Source organism: Tupaia chinensis, unplaced genomic scaffold, assembly GCF_000334495.1.
Source record: "Tupaia chinensis unplaced genomic scaffold, TupChi_1.0 Scaffold149831_1, whole genome shotgun sequence".
NCBI classification, from domain to species: domain Eukaryota; kingdom Metazoa; phylum Chordata; class Mammalia; order Scandentia; family Tupaiidae; genus Tupaia; species Tupaia belangeri.
The window spans coordinates 1,875,402-1,883,829 of record NW_006209676.1 but is presented as its reverse complement, the minus strand read 5'-3'; the positions used below and the strand labels follow the sequence as shown (position 1 = coordinate 1,883,829).

General features: G+C 41.4%; 1 protein-coding gene across 1 annotated transcript in view; it reads left to right on the top strand.

The window, feature by feature from the left end:
* The first annotated feature begins 910 nt into the window (after positions 1 to 910).
* Positions 911 to 8,428, top strand: part of PPP2R3A (protein phosphatase 2 regulatory subunit B''alpha) — a 228,302-nt gene continuing 220,784 nt past the window's right edge. The window contains exon 1 of the mRNA XM_006171546.3: positions 911 to 990. The gene's annotated coding sequence lies outside the window, so the exon portion shown is untranslated. The remainder of the gene's footprint in view (positions 991 to 8,428) is intronic.

Sequence of the window (8,428 nt, the reverse complement as noted above, 5' to 3'; positions counted from 1 at the left end):
AAATAACTTTTTGGGTTTTTTTTTTTTTTAATTAGGAAGTAGCCTGAAAACACGGAATAAATTTTTAACACGTAAGCAAAAAGTGATTTATAGTGCCTTCCAAAATCTGAGGAAGTGTTCCCCCTCAAATTTTAGTTTATGTACAAAACACTCCTCACACCTTTGGTGCCAGGCATTTTTCTTTGTTCTTCTTTAGTCTCAGGCCTTCGTTTCTTGTAAACAGAGCACCCAGTGCCCAGACCCTAAGAATTGCCATACTAGGTCAGATCATGGACATCCAGCTCAGGCCAAAGGCTTGCATTGTCGTAAACCACAGGTATTTTTCTTGATGATACCATTAAACATTATCAGTGTATACCAATGGAATCCATGACTTTTACTGAAGACTTTGTATTTTTATTTATTTATTATTATTGTGTTACAGTTTGCTATAGGGCATGTGTGCTATAGAGAGAAAGTGAGAAAACAAGCTATCAGGTCCAGGACTTGAACTGGTCGGGAGTCCAGCACCTTAACCACCATGCCACCTGCTGGCCCCACTGAAGGCTTTTCAAAAATCCTGAGGCCAGGGCCTGAGGTGACATAAGGGTAGGTTGCTTGACTCCTACATGGATGACCACAGTTGGAGTCCCAGACCTGGTGACTTGAAACTCAGGCGCGTATGTGTGTGTGTCCAAGATCTCACAAGGAGAATGAAAGAGAAGGGATTGCAGAATGGCCATCCTCCCTGGGTGGTGATTTCTCACTTTGTCTCACACTGCATCTGTCTCTCTCTCTCTGGTAGGCTCATGTGCCCTAAGGCTAAAACCTCTACAAAAATAAATAAATAAATAAATAAAATCCATAGAACATTCCCAATTTCCACAAAATTAATTCACATGTATTGGGTCTGACAGAGATGACAGAAGAACTTCTGGCAAGAAATACTTGGGGAAATAAACTTGAATCTTTGACACATTCTCTGAGCTCAAGTTGAGGAGGAGTGAACAGGTAAAACTATTTTTGGGGGGAGGGGAGAGGTTTTTGCTAATAGGGCACATTCCCTCGCCAGAAAGAGATGGAGAGACAGAAAGTGAGAAATCACCCCCTAGGGGTGATGGTGTGTGACCACACCACAGTCCTTTCTCCCCAGTTCTCTCTGGATTTTGGGCACACACGCACACGCACCCGTGAGTTTAAGCCACTGGGTCCAGGACTCAAACTGTGGGTAGTCCAGCGACAGCCATTAAGCCAACTGCTGGTCCCTGAACAGGTAAAACTTTTTAAAAACAAAGTTTTGGAGAAATCTTTACTGGGGCCAGCCTAGCTATTCAAAAACAGTTTTATTCAGTAACAGCCTGAGCTACAAGTAGTTAAAGATTTATTTGTATATTTGCATATTTCTAAATGCATCTTAACTTTGAAAAGAATGAAGAGGCTATCTGACTTTTATCTTGCCCTGTATTGACTTGTCCTAAATGTTTAGCTGACACCAGCTACTCTAAGAGAATGAAAGTTTTGTTTCAGCTAGAAAAGAGTAAAGGTGAGTGATTTTGAAATAGAGTACTTGAGGGAGCACCTGTTTAAACCATGACTTTGCTTTTATGTGGAAGTCCAGCGTGCCTTAACCACCACGCCACCTGCTGGCTGACTTTGCTTTAAACTCTGCAGAGACTCATTGTTTCTGGCAAGTATAGTCCCACTGATCAGGCCCAGCTCACCTTTTAACAAACCCTGAAGAAGCTTTACTTCCTCAGCAGTGTTTCTATCAACATACTCACCCACCATGCACTCCCAAAAAAGAAAACTAATTTTTAAAATATCACTCCCACTGAGAGTTGAGTTGACCACTGTTTTGAATATTACCAGTCTCTAAATCAGGGCTTCTCACCCCTGAAACTCTGGTCATTTTAGACCCAATAATTTTGGGTCTTTGTTATGGAAGACAATCCTGTGCAGCATGGAACGTTCAGCAGCATTCCTCAGCTCTACTTAGTAGAGACCGATAGCACTCCATACACACAGTTGTGAGGGTCAAAAATGCCTCTAGGCCCAGCCTTGGTGTCATGTGCTGCTGCTAGGGCATGCAATCCACAGGCAAAGACCACGTGAGAAACCTGGTTTCGATTCCCAGCCATTCATTTATTTAACATCAGAAGACTTACTTTACCAGCTATATGTTTGGTTACTTGTGGGAATACAGTGGTAAGAGCAGTTAATGATGCACTTCTAGACCTTGAAGTCAAAAGAGGACAGACATATACATGTATATTATGTGGTAACCTCATTACAATTGGGTTAAATTCTGGGAGGAGAAGCACAGGTTGTTCAGAGTTCTTTATAAGACTGAGGTCCTGATCTATGAATAGATTGGAAGCTAGGTAAAGTTTCCTTGGGGAAGTTTCCTTGGAGAAGCGACCTTTGAGAGGATTCTGAAGGATAAACAGGAGTTACTAAGTGCCGCTTGGGGGAGGGTTAGTATTCCAGACAGGAGGAACTGGTGTGGAAGCCTTGAGACAGAACGGAACAGGACCTTTTCAGAGAACACAGAAGCAGTGTGGCAGGAGCTTGGAGTGTGATGGTAAGATGATACAAATGAACCTGAGAAAGGCAGAGGCTATCTACTAGCAGCAGTTCTTAGTCCAGCTTGCTCATCACTAGAGGAACTTAAAACGGTGCCAGTAACAGGTCCCTCCTTTGGGCCCTTTAAATCAGAATGTCTTCAGTGAGTTTTGCTCCCTCCCCCAGCTGCCATTTTCTTCCTACTTTTTCTTCTTTTTTTGGAGAGGTTTTTTGCTATAGGGCATGTGTGCTCGCCAGAAAGAGACAGAGAGACAGAAAACAAGAAATCACCCCCAGGGGGGATGGGCACACCGCAATCCCTTCTCCTCCATTCTCCTCTTGGGATCTTGGGCACGCACGCACACGCGCCCGGCGTGAGTTTAAGCCATTGGGTCCGGGACTCAAACCACAGTCGACTACATGGGAATCCAGTGACATAGCCATCACGCTAACTGCTGGTCCCTCATTTTTTCCCTACTTTTAAAGGAATAATTACTGAAACTAGTTTTCATATTATTGTAGATATTTTTGGTAGGCATTCTTTCCTCCTGTTGTTTACACAAATGGTAGCATATTGAGCAGGCAGTGTGGTGATTAAGGTGCTGGACTCCCACATGGCCGACCACAATTTGAGCCCGGGACCTGCTGACTTGCTTTCTCACTCCCTGCCCCCTCTGGTGAGCCCCTATGCCTTACAGAAAATTAATAGTAGTAAAATTAAGTAAATGGTAGCATTTTATATACTATTCTCAACAATGTCATGGACATCTTTCCCTTTTAATATGTAATTTCCTTATTCTTTTGAATGACTGCATAATATTTCACTGTATGGATATACCACAGATAACTTAGAAACATTTAGATTGTTTATAATAATTTCCCATAAATAGTACTACAAATATGCCAGTTTACATGTGTATGAATACATTTTAAGATAAATTCCTAGACATGGAATTCTTGGGTCAAATGTGTATACACATATAGGTATATGTGCATATATTGTTACATGTTTGGTATATGTATGTATGTGTAAATATTTGTGTTTTTAAGAGATATTCTGGTTATATTGTAGATGGCTTGGAAGGAAAAGAATGAATGTGGGAGACAGTGGACCCTAGTTAAGATTACTATGGGGCCGGCCTGGGGCCTGGTGGTTAAGGCAGCTGGATCTCACATGGCACTTCGTTGAAGTCCTAGGACTGATGGCTTGAAACACACCCTGGGCATATGCGTGTGTATGCCCCAAATCCAGAAATGAGGGAGAAATGGAGGAGAAAGGATTGTGACTTGACCATGCCCCATGTGGTGTTGCTTTCTCCTATCTCCCCCTCTCCCCTACACAGTATGTGTGTCTTTTGGCAAGATTTTAATAAAGATTACTGTTGATAATTGGGAGAGAAAAGATGGTAGCTGGGACCCAGGTGGTAGTAGTGGAGATAAGGCAAAGTACATGTATAAAGGAGAATGTTTAGGAGGCATGATTGATAAGATTTGATGGTTGAAATGTTACAAGAGTTAAGAGGAATAAGCTCTTAGGAGGGCTAAGGACTAAGCTCCTAGGAGGGTTCCCAGGGTTCTAGCTCACCAAACTAGGTGAATGGTAGGGTTGTTACCAAAAATACAGAATATTATATTTGACAATTTAAATCCAGAGCCCCTAGGAAAGCCCTAAACTAGAGACACAAATTTTTAGGTGTAAATTAAAGGGTATGTGTGAATTACCTAGGTCAGAGATTGTAAATCAGTAGCTCACAATTGAATCTGGCTCACAAGTGTGTTTTATTTTGCCAAGACTTTTGTTGAAGTTCAAATTAGTAGCCAGTGGTTTGAAATTAGAAAATTTCTTAAGAAAATCCAGATTTGGGGGTCTCTCTTTCTGTTTTTTTTTGTTTTTTGTTTTTTGTTTTTAAGAGAGATTTTTGCCATCAGGCACGTTCACTCGCCAGAGAGACAGAAAGCGAGAAATGACTCGCTGGTGCCCATACTGTAATCCTTCTTCCTCCATTCTCAGGATCTGGGGCATGCACGCACATGCACTCAATGTGAGTTTTAAGCTGCTGGGTCCAGAACTTGAACTATGGTCAAAAAAGTGGGAATCTAGCAACGTAACGCTGGTCCCAAGGGGCCTCTCTCAAAAACTAAGATATAGTCCTACTGAACTCAAATTCCTGTGTGACAATAGAGATTGGAGCTCAATCACAGCTGAGTCCAGCTGCTTTCTCTTGGGTTGTTGGAAAAGTCATGACGCATTTTTGTATAGAAAACCAGAAAAATAAGTCATGATGCATTTTTGTATAAGAAAACCAGAAAAATAAGTCATGATTTTTCTGACAACCCAGTACTTCACTGTAGAGACCACCACGTCTTTGCCTGCCCTGCTTTGCTCTTTTACTTTTGTGCTTCTGTAGGCTTTTGAGTGTGTGATCCTTGCTTTAAGATAATATGGAATAGTGATTTTCATCTTGGTTGCACAGAGGAATTACTGAGTGATTTTAAAAGTACCAATGCTAGAGTTCACCTGAGAAAGTTTTGTTTTGTTCCTGGGTTTTTTTGTTTTTTGGTTTTGGTCTGAATTACAACCTTGGATTTTCTTTTCCTTTTTTTTTTTCCTTTTTTTTGGAGAGGTTTTTTTTGCTATAGGGCGCATGCGCTCGCCAGTCAGAGACAGAGAGCTGGAAAGCAAGAAATCACCCCCCAGGGGGGATGGCCATGCCACAATCCCTTCTCCTCCATTCTCCTCTCGGGATCTTGGGCATTCTCATCACGTGCCCGGCATGAGTTTAAGCCACCGGGTTCGGGACTTGAACCACGGTCAACTATGTGGGAGTCTAGTGACATAGCCATTATGCTAACTGTTGGTCCTTTTTTCTTTTCTTTTTTTTTTTTTTTTAAAGAAGAGGCTTTTGCCTGAGGGTGCGTGCAGGGGCTGGAGAGGGAGAGACCCAGACAGAGGGAAAGTGAGAAATCACCCCCTAGGCAGATGTCCTCCCCTGTATATAAGAAAATATGTAAATAAAACTTGGTTTTCTCTAAGTTAAAATCACTGTCAGAGTACATTTAGTTAAGTCTACACACCTTTCAAACAAGTTGCTGTTCCATTGTACCTCTCTTGCCACTTTCTCCCCTATCCTGGGCTACCCGTCTACACACACACACACACACACACACACACACACACGCATCCTGGGCTACTCTTCTACATACATATACATGTATACACACACATTCCCATGATTTTCACCAGGACTCAAAGCATGATTGGCCATGTGGGAGTCCAGTGATATAACCACTACACCATCTGCTGCCCCTCAGCCTTGGATTTTCAAAAGCTCTTCAAGTGATTTCATAAGCAGTGAACGTTGAATCACTGACAAGGGTTAAGAAAGGAGTTGTCAGGCCAGCATTTCTACGTTTGGTAGAGAAGGGTAGCCCAGGAAGGGAAAGAAAAGTGGCCATAGTAGGATAAGAGAATGGTGACTTGTTTGAAAGGTGTGCAGACTTAACTTAATGTACTCTTACAGAGATTTTAACTAAATAAGAGAAAATCAAGCTTTATTTACATATATACAGTTATGTTCTCTTTAATGGTCCATTTAAAAGATTTTCAAGAGTAATTTAAGCTATACTTGATTTTTGCCTGAGATGTTAACTTTAGAATCTAATTCTAATTTAAGATGTGTCGTAAGAAGCAAGGGAAGAGAGTGCTTAGAGAAGAGTCATCAAGTAAAGATGTAGACTGAAAATGATCTGTTGAATTTTAACAAGACCATTTTAGATGGGGAGATACAGAAATCAGATTGAAGTGGATAGGAAGTAAGGAAAAGGGAATGATGAATGTTGGGAAAATATTTTTGAGAGGTTTGCCCAAAAAGGAGAGAAGTAAGGGGAAAACAGGTGTCTTACATGTTTATACAGGTAGGTGCTCAGTCTCTACCCAAACGCATCTCCTAACTTTCTTTTACTGTAGCTCAGTAGTGCTTGGTTTCTCATTAGGAAGAGTGTTCTTTATATATGTTTTGGAGATGTTAAACTTTTCAATGCAGAAATATTTTACCAGGACCCTTGAGACTTCCTGAAGGTGCTGACTCAGGTATTGATGTTTAGGCCCTAGTCTCTTTCTTATCTGGAAAGTCCTTAAGCTCTTAAATGCCTGCAGTCATCTGGGCACTAGTGACCCTGACATCATTCTCCTACTAAACTGATGAACAAAACCAGATTGTTGGCATGTTGAAAATGGAATATTTGGCTATGTTAGGTAATGCGTATCTTTCAGATTGCCAGTAGTTTTTGCAGCTGTATTTTTTCCCCAAGTCACTTGATACTGTGGTTTGGTTTTCCAGTTGTATGCATATAAAATTTCTTATACTTTGAAATCTTTATCATTGATGGTGACTAAAGAGTATGGATATAAATCTGAAGTGTAGACCCTCCTTGAGCTCAGAGAGGAAAGGAGAGCACTGGGCAATATTAGGTTGCCAAAGGGTTGTGCGAGTGCTGTTACTTTGGAGACCTAGGCCTAGAGTGACTGACTAGAACTGGTTATCATGCAGATGGCTATGACCACTCTGTCTCTCATCTATTTCTGCCTAGTTGGCAACTATAGCCTGGTAGGAGAGGTTTTAAAATTGTTTTGTAACCCAGCAGATGGTATGGCCGTTATGTGGCTGGATTCCTGTATGGTCAACTGCAATTTGCGTCTAGGACCTGGTAGCTTAAAAATCATGCCAGGCGTGTGTGCGTGTGTGCCCAGGGCCTTGGGAGGAGATTGGAGAAGGGATTGTGGCATGGCCATCCCCCCCTGGGAAGGGCCTGACTTCTCACTTTTCCTCTCACTGTCTCTCTAGTGAGCACATGTGCTCTGAGGCAAAAACCTTTGAAAAAATAGATATATATGTGCATGTATGTAGACACACACACATGTATGTTTTGTGCTTCATGTTTCTAGGAATTGTAGTCTGCCAGCAAACAGAAAGCATAAGGGGTAGAAAATGCCAAGAATTATTAGTGAAATATTGTGGTGTCAGTTGTATACATGAACACCATTGCTATACTCTTGTAAGCAGGAATATCGTCTTATGAAAGACTAGCCTTGGTAGCAGTAATTGATTTATCAATTAGGTAGATGAATGGAACTTCCATATAAGGGATGATTTTGTGACATGAATAGTAGACTATGTTCTAAGATTGGTTGTACTGGGAGTCCAGTGTAAGAAAATATTTTGTTTAGAAAGTTGCATGTGTTTGGGCCACCGTGGGAATTCTGCCATCACAAATACATTACGTACTATGTCTGGATGGTATTAGATGAAGGGAAAGTTCATTGCCAGAGTAGTCCAGAACTCCTTTAGTTTGTGGAGGAGAGAAGATGGCAGAGTGGGCAAAGGACTTAGTTCTTGTCTGCCGGGGCTGGATTTATCAAATGTGATCTGTATGACTTTTTTTAAGTTGAAATAAAATTAACTTTTTAAAGTGTATAATTAAATTATTTTAAAAGTCACAATGTGTTGCAGTTATCACTACTGTCTAATTTTAGAAAGATTTGTTTGTTTGGTCAGAGGCACATGTGCTCTCCAAAGAGAGAGTGAGAGAGAGAGAGAGAAGGCACCTGTCATGGGGTGTGGTCATGTTGCAGTCCTTTTCCACTATTTCTCTGTCTTGTCAGGATTTTGAGTACACATACACACACACACACCCTGAGTGCTGCTTTTCAATCTGCCAGGGCTGGTATTCAAACAAGGATCTAGCCCTGCTTAGGAGCCATGTGGGGTCTGGCTCCTAAAACATGCTTAATAGCTGTACTGTGAGGATGGCCCATTTGAAACATTTTATCACCCCAAAAGGGAACTCTGTATTCATTAAGTAGTCACTCTCTAATTCCCCTCTTTCC